Below are 16989 nucleotides of genomic sequence, written 5' to 3'. Positions count from 1 at the left end.
TCTTTTCTGTTCTCTTCTTTTTCATATGAGCAGGAACAAGGATAAGAACATTCTTGTTGAAGCCGATCCTGAACCTGAAAGGACTCTGAAGAGGAAGTTAAGGGAAGCTAAAGCACAACTCTCTGGAGAAAATCTGACAGAATTTTTCGAAAAAGAAGAAGACATGGCCGAAAATAATAACAATGCAAGGAAGATGCTTGGTGACTTTACTGCACCAAATTCTAACTTACATGGAAGAAGCATCTCAATCCCTGCGATTGGAGCAAACAATTTTGAGCTAAAACCTCAATTAGTTTCTCTGATGCAACAGAACTGCAAGTTTTATGGACTTCCATCCAAAGATCCTTTTCAGTTCTTAACTGAATTCTTGCAGATCTGTGATACTGTTAAGACCAATGGGGTTAATCCTGAGGTCTACAGGCTTATGCTTTTCCCATTTGCTGTAAGAGACAGAGCTAGAATATGGTTGGACTCTCAACCTAAGGATAGCCTGAACTCTTGGGATAAGCTGGTCACGGCTTTCTTAGCCAAGTTCTTTCCTCCTCAAAAGCTTAGCAAGCTTAGAGTGGATGTTCAAACCTTCAAACAAAAAGAAGGTGAATCCCTCTATGAAGCTTGGGAGAGATACAAGGAACTAACCAAAAAGTGTCCTTCTGACATGCTTTCATAATGGACCATCCTGGATATATTCTATGATGGTCTGTCTGAACTATCAAAGATGTCACTGGACCATTCTGCAGGTGGATCCATTCACCTAAAGAAAATGTCTGCAGAAGCTCAGGAACTCATTGACATGGTTGCAAATAACCAGTTCATGTATACTTCTGAAAGGAATCCTGTGAGTAATGGGATGCCTATGAGGAAGAGAGTTCTTGAAATTGATACTTTGAATGCCATATTGGCTCAGAACAAAATATTGACTCAGCAAGTTAATATGATTTCTCAGAGTCCGAATGGATTGAAGGAATCATCCAACAGTACTAAAGAGGCCTCTTTTGAAGAAGAAGCTTATGATCCTGAGAACCCTGCAATAGCAGAGGTGAATTCCATGGGTGAACCCTATGGAAACACCTATAATCCCTCATGGAGAAATCATCCAAATTTCTCATGGAAGGATCAACAAAATCCTCAACAAGGCTTTAATAATGGTGGAAGAAACAGGTTTAGCAATAGCAAGCCTTTTCCATCATCCACTCAACAACAGACAGAGAATTTTGAGCAGAATCCATCTAGCTTAGCAAATATAGTCTCTGATCTATCTAAGGCCACTTTAAGTTTCATGAATGAAACAAGGTCCTCCATTAGGAATTTGGAGGCGCAAGTGGGCCAGCTGAGTAAAAGAGTCACTGAAACTCCTCCTAGTACTCTCCCAAGCAATACAGAAGAAAATCCAAAGAGAGAGTGCAAGGCCATTGATTTAACCATCATGACCGAACCTACAAGGGAGGAGGAGGACGTGAATCCTAGTGAGGAAGACCTCCTGGGACGTCCAATGACCAATAAGGAGTTTCCCTTTGAGGAACCAAAGGAATCTAAGGCTCATCTAGAGACCATAGAGATTCCATTAAACCTCCTTCTGCCCTTCATGAGCTCTGATGAGTTTTCTTCCTCTGAAGAGGATGAATAAATTACTGAAGAGCAAGTTGCTAAGTACCTTGGTGCAATCATGAAGCTGAATGCCAAATTATTTGGTAATGAGACTTGGGAAGATGAACCTCCCTTGCTCACCAATGAACTGAATGCATTGGATAGGCAGAAATTACCTCAAAAAAAACAAGATCCTGGCAAATTCTTAATTCCCTGCAAAATAGGCACCATAACCTTTGAGAAGGCTCTGTGTGACCTGGGGTCAGGCATAAACTTAATGCCACTCTTTGTAATGGAGAAACTTGGGATCTTTGAGGTGCAAGCTGCCAGAATCTCATTAGAGATGGCAGACAACTCAAGAAAACAGGCTTATAGACAAGTAGAGGATGTGTAAGTAAAGGTTGGAGGCCTTTACATCCCTGCTGATTTCATAATCCTAGACACCGGGAAGGAAGAGGATGAATCCATCATCCTTGGAAGACCCTTCCTAGCCACAGCAAGAGCTGTGATTGATGTGGACAGAGGAGAGTTGGTCCTTAAACTGAATAAGGACAACCTTGTGTTTCAAACTCAAGGATCTCCTTCTGTAACCATGGAGAGGAAGCATGAAAAGTTTCTCTCACTGCAGAGTCAACCAAGGCCCCCACAATCAAACTCTAAGTTTGGTGTTGGGAGGCCACAACCAAAATCTAAGTTTGGTGTTGAAACCCCACATTCAAACTCTAAGTTTGGTGTTGGGAGGTTCCAACAATGCTCTGAATATCTGTCAGGCTCCATGAGAGCTCACTGTCAAGCTATTGACATTAAAGAAGCGCTTGTTGGAAGGCAACCCAATGTTGTCTAATTATATTTATTTATTTTCTATTGTTATTTTATATTTTCTTTAGGATAATGATCATGTGAAGTCACAAAAACTACTGAAAAATAAAAAACAGAATGAAAAATAACAGTAAAAATAGCACACCCTGGAGGAGGAGCATTCTGGCGTTTAAACGCTAGAAACAAGCATCTGTCTGGCGTTTAACGCCAGAAACAAGCACCAAGTTGGCGTTTAACGCCAGAAACAAGCATCTGCCTGGCGTTAAATGCCAGAAACAGGCTACATTTGGGCATTTAACGCCAGAAACAAGCAGCAGTCTGGCGTTAAACGCCAGGATTGCACAGCAAGGGCATTTTACACGCCTAATTGGAGCAGGGATGTTAAGTTCTTGACCCCACTTGATCTGTGGATCCCACAGGATCCCCTCAGGATCTGTGGACCCCACAGGATCCCTACCTTTTCTTCTCTTCTCTTCACACCTTTTCATAACCCTCTTTCCCAAATACCCTTCACCAATCACCTCAATCACTCTTTCCCATCACCCCCTCACCACTCACATCCATATTCTCTTCCCTATAAACCCCACCTACCTCTAAAATTCAAATTCTTTTTTTCCCTCCCAAACCCAACCCTAATGGCCGAACCTTAACCCCCTCACTCCTGTACAAACCCCTCATTCCTTGTTCATTTTCACACAACACAACCCTCTCTTCTTCCCCTTGGCCGAATACACACCTCTCTCCCTCTCCTCCATTCTTCTTCTTCTTCTTCTACAACTTTCTTTCTTCTTTTGCTCGAGGACGAGCAAACATTTTAAGTTTGGTGTGGTAAAGGCATAGCTTTTTGTTTTTTCATAACCATTAATGGCACCTAAGGCCAGAGAAACCTCAAGAAAGAGGAAAGGGAAGGCAATTGCTTCCACCTCTAAGTCATGGAAGATGGAGAGATTCATCTCAAAGGTCCATCAAGACCACTTCTATGAAGTTGTGGCCAAGAAGAAAGTGATCCCTGAGGTTCCTTTCAAGCTCAAAAAGAATGAGTATCCGGAGATCCGACATGAGATCCGAAGAAGAGGTTGGGAAGTTCTTACCAACCCCATTCAACAAGTCGAGATCTTAATGGTTCAAGAGTTCTATGCAAATGCATGGATCACTAGGAACCATAATCAAAGTGTGAACCCGAATCCAAAGCCTTGGCTTACCATGGTTCGGGAGAAATACTTAGATTTTAGTCCGGAAAATATAAGGCTGGCGTTCAACTTGCCAATGATGGAAGAAAACGCACGCCCCTACACTAGAAGGGTAAACTTTGATCAAAGGTTGGACCAAGTCCTCATAGACATATGTGAGGAAGGAGCTCAATGGAAAATTGACTCAAGAGGCAAGCCAGTTCAATTAAGAAGGCATGACCTCAAACCAGTGGCTAGGGGATGGTTAGAGTTCATTCAACGCTCAATCATTCCTACTAGTAACCGGTCTGAAGTTACTATAGACCGGGCCATCATGATCCATAGTATCATGATTGGAGAGGAGGTGAAAGTTCATGAGATTATACCTCAAGAACTCTACAAGGTGGCTGACAAGTCCTCCACTTTGGCAAGGTTAGCCTTTCCTCACCTCATATGCCACCTCTGTAATTCGGCTGGAATTGATATAGAGGGAGACATCCTTATTGAAGGGGACAAGCCCATCACTAAGAAAAGGATAGAGCAAACAAGAGATCATGGACCTCATCAAGAGCATGAGGAAATTTTTCACCATGAAATCCCTGAGATACCTCAAGGGATGCACTTCCCTCCACAAAACTATTGGGAGCAAATCAACACCTCCCTAGGAGAATTAAGTTCCAACATGGGACAACTAAGGGTGGAGCATCAAGAGCACTCTATCATCCTCCATGAGATTAGAGAAGATCAAAGAGCTATGAGGGAGGAGCAACAAAGACAAGGAAGAGACATAGAGGAGCTCAAGAGCACTATTGGTTCTTCAAGAAGAGGAAGACGCCACCCTCACTAAGGTGGACCCGTTCCTTAATCTCCTTGTTTTTATTTTTATGTTTTTTGTTACTATGCTTTATGTTTTATTTATGTTTGTGTCTTTACTATATGATCACTAGTGTCTAAGTGTCTATGCCTTAAAGTTATGAATGTCCTATGAATCCATCACCTCTCTTAAATGAAAAATGTTTTAATTACAAAAGAATAAGAAGTACATGGTTTCAAATTCATCCTTGAAACTAGTTTAATTATTTTTGATGTGGTGACAATACTTTTTATTTTCTGAATGAATGCTTGAACAGTGCATATGTCTTTTGAAATTGTTGTTTATGAATGTTAAATATGTTGGCTCTTGAAAGAATGATGAAAAGGAGAAATGTTATTGATAATCTGAAAAATCATAAAATTGATTCTTGAAGCAAGAAAAAGCAGTGAAGAACAAAGCTTGCAGAAAAAAAGAAAAGAAAAATAGCGGAAAAAAAAAGAGAAAAAGAAAAAGAAAAAGCAAGCAGAAAAAGCTAAAAGCTCTTTAAACCAAAAGGCAAGAGCAAAAAGCCAATAACCCTTAAAACCAAAAGGCAAGGGTAATGAAAAGGATCCAAGGCTTTGAGCATCAGTGTATAGGAGGGCCTAAAGGAATAAAATCCTGGCCTAAGCGGCTAAACCAAGCTGTCCCTAACCATGTGCTTGTGGCGTGAAGGTGTCAAGCCAAAAGCTTGAGACTGAGCGGTTAAAGTCGAGGTCTAAAGCAAAAAAAGAGTATGCTTAAGAACCCTGGACACCTCTAATTGGGGAATTTAGCAAAGCTAAGTCACAATCTGAAAAGGTTCACCCAGTTATGTGTATGTGACATTTATGTATCCAGTGGTAATACTGGAAAACAAAGTGCTTAAGGCCACGGCCAAGACTCATGAAGTAGCTGTGTTCAAGAATCAACATACTGAACTAGGAGAATCAATAACACTATCTGAATTCTGAGTTCCTATAGATGCCAATCATTCTGAACTTCAATGGATAAAGTGAAATGCCAAAACTATTCAAGAGGCAAAAAGCTACTAGTCCCGCTCATCTAATTGGAGCTAAGTTTCATTGATATTTTAGAATTTATAGTATATTCTCTTCTTTTTATCCTATTTGATTTTTAGTTGCTTGGGGACAAGCAACAATTTAAGTTTGGTGTTGTGATGAGCGGATAATTTATACGCTTTTTGGCATTATTTTTACATAGTTTTCAATATGATTTAGTTAGTTTTTAGTATATTTTTATTAGTTTTTAATTAAAAATCACATTTCTGGACTTTACTATGAGTTTGTGTATTTTTCTATGATTTCAGGTATTTTCTGGCTGAAATTGAGGGACTTGAGCAAAAATCAGATTCAGAGGTTGAAGAAGGACTACAGATGCTGTTGAATTCTGACCTCCCTGCACTCAAAGTGGATTTTCTGGAGCTACCAAAGTCCAAAAGGCGCGTTCTCAATTGTGTTGGAAATTAGACATCCAGGGCTTTCCAGAAATATATAATAGTCCATACTTTGCCCGAGTTTAGATGACGCAAACTGGCATTCAACGCCAGCTTCTTGCCCTATTCTGGAGTTAAACGCCAGAAACAGGTTACAAACTGGTGTTCAACTCCAAGAGAAGCCTCTACACGTGTAAAGCTCAATGATCAGCCCAAGCACACACCAAGTGGGCCCCGGAAGTGGATTTCTGTATCATTTACTCATTTCTGTAACCCTAGTAACTAGTTTAGTATAAATAGGACTTTTTGCTATTGTATTTATATCTCTAAACGTTTAGTTCTTAGATCATGGAGGCTGGCCACTAGGCCATGCCTGGACCTTGTTCTTATGTATTTTCAACGGTAGAGTTTCTACGCACCATAGATTAAGGTGTGGAGCTCTACTGTTCCTCATGAATTAATACAAAGTACTATTATTTTTCTCTTCAAGTCTAGGAGTAAATGTTACGTACTTAAGGCTTCGAGAAGTAAACTTAATAGGTTGGCCTCTCATAATTGTCAATAATTGGTTTGTTAACTAGGATGGTGATCTCAAGTACCCAAGTCTTAGCCAAGAGTTCTTTATTTTGCTTTCTTTACTTACTCACTCAATTTACTTCCTTGCCATCTTATAAACAAAACCCCTTTTTTTTACCCCATCATAGCCAATACGCATGCACTCCATTGGTTCCTAGGGAGACGACCCGGAGTCCAAATATTCCGGTAAATTTTCATTGGGGTACGTTATTTGTGACACAAAACCCATATCTCTATCTTAATTTGATTGCAAGGATTGTCTGTTGGTTTGGAGCTATACTTGCAATGAAGTTATTCCTTCCCTTAGGAAGAAAATCTATACCAACAACAAAAGGCGCGTATCACAGCGGCAGCTCAAGGGAACAACCACACAGCCCATGATAGCGACAGTAGGGGATGGTGGCTCTGGAAAGATTCTGCGGTTCACCATAGCTCGACAGCAGTGCAGATATGGCAAGGACGAGCTCCACCTCCTCCCAGCATGCAACAGCGCCGATGGAGGACGCAACACTGGCAATGGTGACATGCAGATAGCGGTGGCAGTCCACCAGCTCCAACAACGGCGGCTCCTTCCTCCGCATCTCCTCTCTCACGCGGCTCTACTCGATGGTGGCTTCAAGGCGGACCAGCGGCGAGGGTTTCACAATGGCAGCTAACAGAAACGGCGCCTCCTCCCCTTCGGCCATGGCTCGCATCTTCTCCTCCCTCCCCTGTTCGCGATTCCAACGGCGGCAAAGATCCGATGAAGCTGGCAGCGATGGCGCGATGGTGGCGGCGAGGCGTGGTGCAGTGTTGGTGCGGCTTCTCTACAGCGATGATGACCACTCCCTCTCTCTCTTAGGGCCGCGCTCTATCTCCCTCTCCTCTGGTCTCTTGACGGTGCCGCGGCAGCGGCGGCAAGGCCCACCGTCCGTGACGCGTCTCCCTTCTCCGTTCCTCTCCCTCTCTTCTGTTCATTTTTGGGATAATTATTAATATAATTAGGGTATAATGTAGTATTAAAAATTAGTTTTAATCCAATAAAATTATCTTTAAAGAAATTACTACTAATTAAATAAAAATTAGAAATAATTAAATTAATTTCTTTTATTTATAAAACAAAGTTTAACATCTATATATTCAAAATATAATATATAAAATTTTCATTATTTCTTAATTACTAGAACTTCAAATTATAATTTAGAAATTACTTGATTTATATGTAAAAATCTCCGAAAATATAATCTTGATTAAATAGAATAAATCATAAAATAAATTATTATTTAATTTTTGAAAATCTGGGGTCTTACAAAATCTCTCAAAGTGCACCTTTGTAGTAGAAGTTGGGAAGTTCCTGAGTTTCATGATAACCCAAAGAGGAATAGAAGCAAACCCAGACACATGCTAGGCTATACTTAACATGAAGAGCCCGACTTGTGTCAAAGAGGTCCAACAACTAAACAGACGGTTGGCTGCTCTATCCAGATTTTTAGCAGGGTCAGCTTTGAAATCACTTCCCCTTTACTCAATCCTAAGGAAAGGGAAGCAGTTCGAATGTACCTCGGAATGCGAACAAGCCTTCCAAGACTCCAAAGCATTCCTAGGGCAACCACTCATACTTACCTGGCCTCTCATAGGGGAAAAGGTCTTGCTATATCCGTCAGTTGCAAACTGGACTATAGCTTCGGCCTTAGTCCGAGAAGACAAAAAGGGGTAGCAACCTATCTATTTCATCAGCAAAGCTCTACAAGGGGCAGAGTTGAACTATCAAAAGATAGAAAAATTTGCTTATGCCCTTATCCTCACATCTTGAAGGCTCCGACCTTACTTCCAGGCTCACACCATTAAAATCCGCACTAATCAACCCATGAATCACATCTTATAAAAGACGGACTTAGCAGAATGGATGTTGCAGTGGGCAGTAGAGTTGTCCGAGTTTGACCTAAGGTACAAAACTCAGACAGCCATTAAGTCACAGTATCTTGCCGATTTCATCACCGAATACACCGAAAGCCCAAGAAACCTAGTTACATGGAGCTTGTATGTAGACGGGTCATCAAATAAGGCTGGAAGTGGAGCTGGTGTTATCTTGGAAAGCGATCAAGGAACTCGGATAGAGCTATCTTTAAAATTCAAGTTTCCTACTTCTAATAATCAAGCAGAATATGAGGCGCTACTTGCTGGCTTGAAGCTGGCTAAAGAAGTAGAGGCAGAAAAGATGGTGGTGTTTAGTGATTCACAAGTAAAAAATTCACAAATTAATGGCACCTATCAAGCTAAAGACACCACTATGAAGAATTGTTTGGATGAGATCCGAGAACAACTAACGCACTTTTCAGAAAGTGAAGTCTGACATATAGCTCGGGAATCCAATGCCCGAGCTGATGCCCTATCAAAATTAGCCAGCACCAAACCAGGGGGCAACAATAGAAGTCTCATTCAAGAGACTCTTCAATCACCATCCATATCAAAGGAAGAGGAAGTACTAACCATAAAGGAGGCTAGAAAGCTCATAAAGGAAGCACCTCAAATTTGAAGTACTTCCCAAAGATGAAAAGAAAGCTAGAAAGCTCATAAAGGAGGCATAAAATTATACATTAGTCCACAATATTTTATACAAAAGAGGGATTCCAACACCCTTCTTAAAATGCGTCTTAACCTCCATTACAAAGGAAGTCTTAGAGGACATACATAGTGGCATATGTGGAAACCACCTGGGAGCTCGGTCACTGGCAAAAAAAGTGATTTGAGCTGGCTTTTTCTGGTCGACCTTACAAAAGGAGGCAGCTGAGTTTGTTGAGGTATGTCTGCCTTGCCACAAACATGCTAACTTTCATGTAGCGCCTCTTGAAGAACTTATCAGTATTACCTCACCATGGCCATTCGCGAAATGGGGCCTTAACCTACTCGAACCCTTTCCACAAGCACCAGGCCAAGTCAAATACCTCATAGTAGGGATTGCCTATTTCACTAAGGGGATTGAGGCAGAACCTTTGGCAACCATTACCGCTCAAAGAAGTCAGAAATTTCTTTATAAGAACATTATCACAAGGTTTGGAGTCCCACACTTCATTACCACGGACAATAGAACACAGTTTACCGATTCAACCTTTAGGAATTTAGTGGTAGATCTAAAAATAAAACACTAGTTCACTTCCGTGAAATACCCCCAGGCTAATGGCTGAAGCTGCCAACAAGGTCATATTGGATGGGTTAAAGCGTCGATTTCAAGATGTGAAAGGAGCTTGGGTAGACGAGCTTCCACAAGTCTTGTGGGCATATCAAACCACTCCACATTCCACAACGAGAGAATCACCCTTCCGACTTGCATACAGGATGAAAGCAATGATCCCCATAGAAGTAGCTAAAGAATCACCTAGAGTCTTATTTTATGATAAAAGAGCCAACACCCAGGCTCAAAAGGAAGAGCTCGACCTCCTCTATGAAGTTCAAGAAAGAGCTCGGATTAGGGATGAAGGTCTGAAGTAAAGGATGGCTCTAAAATACAATAGAAAGGTGATCAAGAGAGACTTCACCACCAACGACCACATCCTAATTTGAAATGACATCGGAATACAGAAGTTAGGTGAAGGAAAGCTAGCTGCAAACTGGAAAGGACCTTGCAAGATAGTAGAGGTCCTAGGCAAAGGTTCCTATAAGGTGTCCGACCTCCAAGGGCAGGAGCTCCCAAGGTCTTGGCATGCTTGTAACCTAAAAAGATACTATAGCTAAAAGTCTTGTACCTAGGTGCACTCTTTTTCCCAATAGTAAGGGGTTTTTAATGAGGCACCAAGCACAAGGGCTAGGGGCACCCAAGCCTTTAGTAAACGATTTTTTGTAAAGGAATTTTCTTGAGCATTAATAAAATTCCTAGTCTATTCCTTTCCTCAGAAGTTTCCTATTTCAAACGCTTTAACTTAATCTCGACAAACTGCGAAAATCATTGCCCGATCTAAAGTTGTCGACAAGATGAAGCGATGAGGTACAAGTTAATGTAAGAAGTTACACAAACAACTCGAACAAAGCGACCTCAAAACATGTTGGATTAAAAACAGAGCTGTAAAAATAACTTAGTAAAGGCCGATTACTCGAATTCAAAGTCATGTAAGGAAATTAATCAATCACCGAATTTGCTTGGACTTAAATCAAAACAAACTGTGCCTTGCTAAAAATGGTACTTTTTTGCAATCTACAATAAAGTTCTGAACATTAACAAAAGTTGTGAATAAGCAACTAAAAGGTAAAAATGTTCCAAAATACTATAAACTACTACAAAAAGTTAAAGCATTATAAATGCCCACAGGTCAGGCTACCATAAGCCAAAAACACAAAGATCTAAAAAAGATCAAGACTTCTCACCCATTAGAGGATTAAGAGTCTTGCCAGTCATGGCGTATTGACCCTCAGCCGAAGAGGTCGGAGGATGCATAGAGACTGGCACGGCAAGATAACCTTAGGAGTAACAGAAGGGATCTTCATAACAGCAACTTTGGGTTGGGCTCCCGAGGTGGAGGTCGGATCAACCTGAGGTCCTAAAGTCTTCGAATTTTGAGGAGGCTCTTCCTCCTTGTCCGACTCGGAGGCAGGGACTATCTTCCCATCCACCACAATGTTGTCAACACTGAAGAGGGAAAGATCAAGGTCAGGAGCCAAGACCTTAACCTAAGCCTCTAGGTTATCAAACATCTCGTTCATACCCTGGGCGGCCAACTCCTAGGACTTAGCAAAATCCTCTTTCAGTTTCTTTAACTCCTCCTCTAGGGCCAATATCTCCCCAAAGAGCCGGGTGTAGCTCTCTTGATATTTCTTGGCCTTCTCCTTGGCCAAAGCAGCAGCAGCCTCCGACTTAGTAGCTCTCTACTGAGCTTTTTCGAGGTCGGACCTCAAGGTCTACCGCTCCTATTCCAGGTCCTTCTTTAGCTCGTTCAGCCTCTCTACATCTGCTCGGGCAGCCACAAGAGCACTATTCGTGGCCTGTATAGGAAAGCCCCTCAACTCTCTGGCCAGAGTAGAGCACACCCCTACTGTTCGAAGACCTCCCTGGGCCAAATGCTAAAGGTGGTTCTGAATAGCAATATCGTCCATGCTTAGATGGTGGTAAGGAAGCACGTTCTTTTCACCCTAAGTCAAGGCATCAAAGTGACTCAAATAAATGCTCTCCTCATCATCCACCTTCTACCTTTTGAAAGGGGGTTCAGTGGAAGAAGGAGATTCAGGGAAAGACTAAGGAGGAATAGGCTTGGAGAGAGGAGTAGGAATGATCACCTTCTGCTCAGTGGGACCCGACCCTGACTTCTTCATCGGGGAAGAGCAGACGGAGGATCCTTTCTCGACCTCTTTCTGTGACCCAGCTTCGACCTCTTTTTGTTGCTGAAGATTCTTGGCAACAACTGACTTCTTGGTATTCCAAAGGTATTTCATAGCTGATTTCGGAGCCATACTTTCTGCAAAATGAAACAGAATGCAGTCAGAATCAACAACTGAAAAATAAAAAGAATTCAATAAGCAAGAAAAGGAAATCTACCAGGTCCGATTTCAGAAGGCTGGGATGTCCCAGATATCTTTTGTGTCTAAATAGGGATCTTGGCCCTATGTACCCAAAATAAAATCTACAATACCCCTCTCTAAGTCGTCTAAATCCGCCAGATCACACCTAACGATATTAAGGATATATTGCCAGTATAAGGGAAACGGGGGTTCTTAGTTTTCGGGCAAGAAGAAAGGTCGGACACCCACAGCACCCTTGACCTTAAAAAGTAATTTTTAAAATTTTGGAAAGAATCGTCAAAGATGGAAAAAGCCTTCCGACCTTGTACGGCTCGAAAGGATATCCAGCCCCACTTCTTAGTGGAACTATAAGGTTTTATCACAACAAAGAGATAAAAGAAGACGTTCAAAGCAGGTAGAACATCTAACTCCTGACATAAGAGCTGGAACATTTTCATAAAGGCCCAAGAGTTCGGGTGTAATTGAGAAGGGACAAGGTTAGAAGATCACAACACCTCTATCTCAAAATCTATGAAAGGAAATCGGACACCTAGCCTAGTAAAAGCAATCATAGGCATAAAAGAAAGGTTGTTCAAACTCCTCTAAAAGGGGAAAGCACACTCTCTCCTCTGGGTCAGGTGGTTCTAAGACATAGATTCTCTCATCCTCCCTACTTTCACATATACTGTGGTGCCTACGAAACTCATTGCAATATGCTTTATCAGTCACTGGGACACAACTAAGAACAGTACTATCTACCTAAATCCGAAGAGCAGGGGAAACCTTAGTCAATATATTCAAAATAACACAGCGAGACATAAACGCTACACCTACAAACACAAAAATAAAGAACGACATTACTACAACAAGTTGGAACTCGTCCAAAACAGTTCGGGCAAAACAGAAAAACCAAAAAGAGCCACTTCTTTCAAAAGAATTTTCACAAAACAGTCAAGTGGCGTCTCTCCTACGCAACCTCGTCGCATCGAAGCAACACCATTTGGGGCAACGCGACACATAATCAATAGAGCCACAGTCACAGTCATATACAAAAGAAATTCTTTTCAAGAAAAAAGAGTCAAGAGAGTCTTTTTCGAATCTTTTTAGAAACATTTTTTCACACAAACAGTACAAAAAGCAAAACTTCCCTCAACAGAAAAGAAGGAAATAACAGCAAAAGTAAAAAACTCAAATAACAGAAGCAAAACCCAGGCAATCAAGAAATGAAAATTCGAGGGAAAGAAGAAACAAAAACCAACCTCGAAAGAAGAGTGTAAAAAAAAGGGAAGAGCACGTCTAAAGCAACAGAAAACATGGACGATCCCCTTCACGCCGGTGAAAGCAAGAAATCTTCAAAGACTAAGATCAAAGAAATCTTGGAAGAAATAACAAGCAATTGAAATAGCACAATGAAAACTCTTTGAGAAGGAAAAACACAAGAAACCTTTTTTAGAAACAACCAAAAGGAGAAGAAGAGCCGAAAATCCCTTTTTATAAGAAACATTGAATCAAAAACGACTCCTTGACTCCTCTTTAAATGTTCACGAATTTCAAGGAATAACTACCCCGCAACATTAAAACACCATTAAGGTTCAAATTTTCGAACACGTCAGGTAGACCGAAGTACTGTTACCTGATGTCCACAGCAGAAGTCGTAGAATGCTTGACCCCGACCCATAAAAGAATCCAGGCTCAAGCAGAGGCACTGTTCATACCCTGGTCCAATAAATAAAAGTCAGGCTCAAGAACACAAAAGGGTCCACTAATAAAGGTGGACCTCATGACAAACCCAACCTCTGTAAAAAGGTCAGATACTAACGTAAGGATGTTAAGTCCTACCTGCCCAAAGCAGGTAACTACCTCCAAGAATCTCTCCTACTATCTCAAGATAAAGGGAACACTTATCCATCAGAAAAGATGGAACTATTCCAACAAATGTGGTTATCAATTCTACTATAAATACACTGGCTGTAAAATCCCGAATTTTGAAAAGTTATTAATAAATTATTTATAATCTATTATATTTATTTAATATTATATTTTTAGAGATTTTTATATATAAGTTGAGTAAATAATTATTTATTATTTAGAGTTCTTATAATTTAAAAATAATGATTATTTTATATGCCTTAATTTTAATATTTAGATTTTTAACATTATTTTATAAATAAAGAAGAATTAATCTAGTTATCATCAATTTTCATTGAATTAGTATTTATTCAAAAATAGATTTCAAGTTGATAATAAAATGGTATCTCAAATATAATTATTACATATTTAATTTGAATTTAGATTATTACTCTATACTTTTATTTTTATTAAAAATTACTACCTTATCTTAATTCCTAAAATTTCCAATTTCACTACACAACACAAACCCTAATTTAACTCCAATAATCTAAACCCTAACCCACTCACCTCTCTCACCCCCACACCTCACACAGACATAGACACACATACACAAAATGCAACACAGCAGCAGCTGTTGAGAAAGAAAAGAACAGAAGAGAGGGAGAGGAACGGAGAAGAGGGAGATGTGACAGGGGAGAAGAGAAGAGAAGAAGGAGACGCGTCGGGGATTATGGGCCTCGCCGCCGCAGCCGCCGCGCCGTCAAGAGACCAGAGGAGAGGGAGATAGAGCGCGGCATTGAGACAGAGGAGGAGTGGTCATCATCGCTGCAGAGAAGCCCACCGCCACTGCACCAAGCCTCGCCGCCACCGTCGCGTCAGATCTCTGCCGCCGAACCCATCGTTGCCGCCGTCATTGGAATAGCGAACAAGGGACGGAGAAGATGTGCGAAAGGGAGCGTCACGGAGTTGCCGTGGCCATCATGTTGCTGGGCTCTCCATCGTCGCGTCTGGGTGGCTGTTGCGCCACCATTTGTCACTGCCCAGTCACTGTCGAAGCTTTGTGTCGCCGTTCTGGCCACCAAAAATCACTGGTGGAACCACTGTCTTCTCGGTAAGCATTTCGTTCTGGAATCTTTGAAAATCGGTATCCCGTTATGAGTTATTAAAGGTTCTGAGATGTTAGTAACGTAGGGTCGAGTTCTGAGTCTTGCATGTTGATTTTAATGGTTGTTGCATGAGACATCAAGCTTATGCGTCGTCACCGGGGCTGCCACTGCTCCGTTTTCTCAATTATTCGTAAACCTGATAAGCCATTTCTTGTTTTGAACTCTTTCAGTTGCTATTCTGTTATAGATTATTGAGTTTTATGTGACGATAATATCTCAGGGTAGAGTTACTATAGTTGGTTGGTGCCTTTGTGGCTGTTGCCGCTGCGAAATCTAGTTGGAGTTGACACCGTTGAATTCGGGTCGAGAGAAAAGGAATTCGTTGATTATTTGTTGACACCGTTTAGGTTATGGGCTCGACTTGTCAAGGTAGGGGCTTTTTCGAAAAACTAAACTTTATTTTGGAATTGTTATAAATGGATATTGATGTGAGAAATGTACCTTTAGTGATTGTATATGTTTTATATATTGTTTGGTTGTCTTGGATGGATATGAATATTTGTTGGAGTGGATTATTGTTTGGTTTTGCTAAACAAACGGTTCTTAAAGTGTTTCCTTAAAGTTGTGGACCATGAGTTTAATCCGTTGAAAATTAATTTGAGTTTGAATCGGTTTTCTTGAAATATGAAAATGATATGCACTTTTGGAATCCGGTTGATTTTGAACTGATTTGGTTTTGAACCCATTGAAAAAAGGGTTATGGAATGGTTTGGTTGGGACCTGGAAAGGGTGGCAAAGTCCAAGTTTTAGGGGAGGTACTGCCGAAATTTTTAATAAATCTGAGACTTTGTTTGAACTGTTATTTAGAAAATTATGAATTTAAGAATTATATTATTTTACCAGAATTATTTAAGAAAATAATAAATTATGTTTTAAACTGAATTATTGAAAGGAGAATTATAATTGAGCTTTATTTCTTAAGAAAAGTATTACATGTTGAGTGCAAGTCATTTAGAAAAGACTTATGTTTTGAGGTTGATTTAAATGCGAAAAGGGTTTATATTTTGAATTTAATTAAAGAATCACATTCGGAGGAGTATTAGTGGATTTAAAGAAAATTAGACTTTGAGCGAGTAACTCTGTTGGTGATGTTTTGGAAGAAGTCAGAGAATTTGTTTTAAAAGTGAACTTGAAGGTGCTTTTGATTTGAATGGAGTGGTTTTGCTCTAAGTGATTCAGCTTTGAAAATTTTTTGGTACTTCTGATTCTTGTGATTTGATTTTGATTCAAATTAGAAAAACAATTATTTTTAAATATCTTTAATGGATTTAAGAAATTGAAATTTGGTAGATTCTCCCTCAAAATCTTGAGACTTTGTTGCGGTAATTAATTAATAACTCCTAATTTAAAGTAAGTAAGCGGATGGTCTAAGAATGAAATTATTTTGAGGTTGGTTTAGGAAAAATTAGATTGTGTAGAAAAGAATGTTATAAAGAGAAAGGATTTTGGTTTCAAAGTAAGGTGATTTGAGGAAAAAGTGATATATGGCATGAATGATGATTTACTTGATGTGGATTGTTGAGAAAGTGCGAAAATGATTATGAATGAATTGGAAGGATAATGAAAATGAGCTTGAATTTGATTGCAATACGCCTCCGGGTAAGATGCAGTGGTGTTATCCACTTGCTCCAGGTAAGAGGCGAGAATACCGAGTAAGATGCAGTGGTGTTATCCACTTGCTCCGGTTGAGAGTTTGAAATTCCGGGTAAGACGCAAGGGTGGAATTCTATCGCCGCTTGCTTCGCATTGAGAACTGTAACACCACCTGGGTAAGAGGCAAGGGTGAAGTTGTCCCCTGCTCCAAGTACGCGGGTAAGATGCAAGGGTGGCGGCATTGTCCCACTTGCTCCGTGTTTTGTGTTCTGTCAAGGGTTAGCTATTGGACATGTTGGGTTTGGCTTTATAACCGACAGATGAGACTCATCAGCCATAAGGCAGGCATTCATCATGTGCATCTATGTGATATTGTTTAGGTGTGTATATTGTAATTGGTTTGCCTATGTGAGTAATTATATTTAACTGCTAATTGCTCTACTTGTTGTAACTGCTTGATTGTGTTTGAACCTT

At 40.5% G+C, this 16989-nt stretch overlaps 1 non-coding gene across 1 annotated transcript; it reads right to left on the bottom strand.

The window, feature by feature from the left end:
* Window positions 1-556: 556 nt before the first annotated feature.
* On the bottom strand, window positions 557-664 carry LOC148554195 (small nucleolar RNA R71). The gene has a single exon (XR_015892594.1). It is a non-coding gene; the product is annotated as a small nucleolar RNA R71 (small nucleolar RNA).
* Between the last annotated feature and the right edge of the window lie 16325 nt (window positions 665-16989).

Source organism: Arachis ipaensis, chromosome B7 (genome assembly GCF_059453495.1).
Source record: "Arachis ipaensis isolate K30076 ecotype BB chromosome B7, ASM5945349v1, whole genome shotgun sequence".
Lineage (NCBI taxonomy): Eukaryota > Viridiplantae > Streptophyta > Magnoliopsida > Fabales > Fabaceae > Arachis > Arachis ipaensis.
This window is presented reverse-complemented; position numbering and strand designations above follow the sequence as displayed.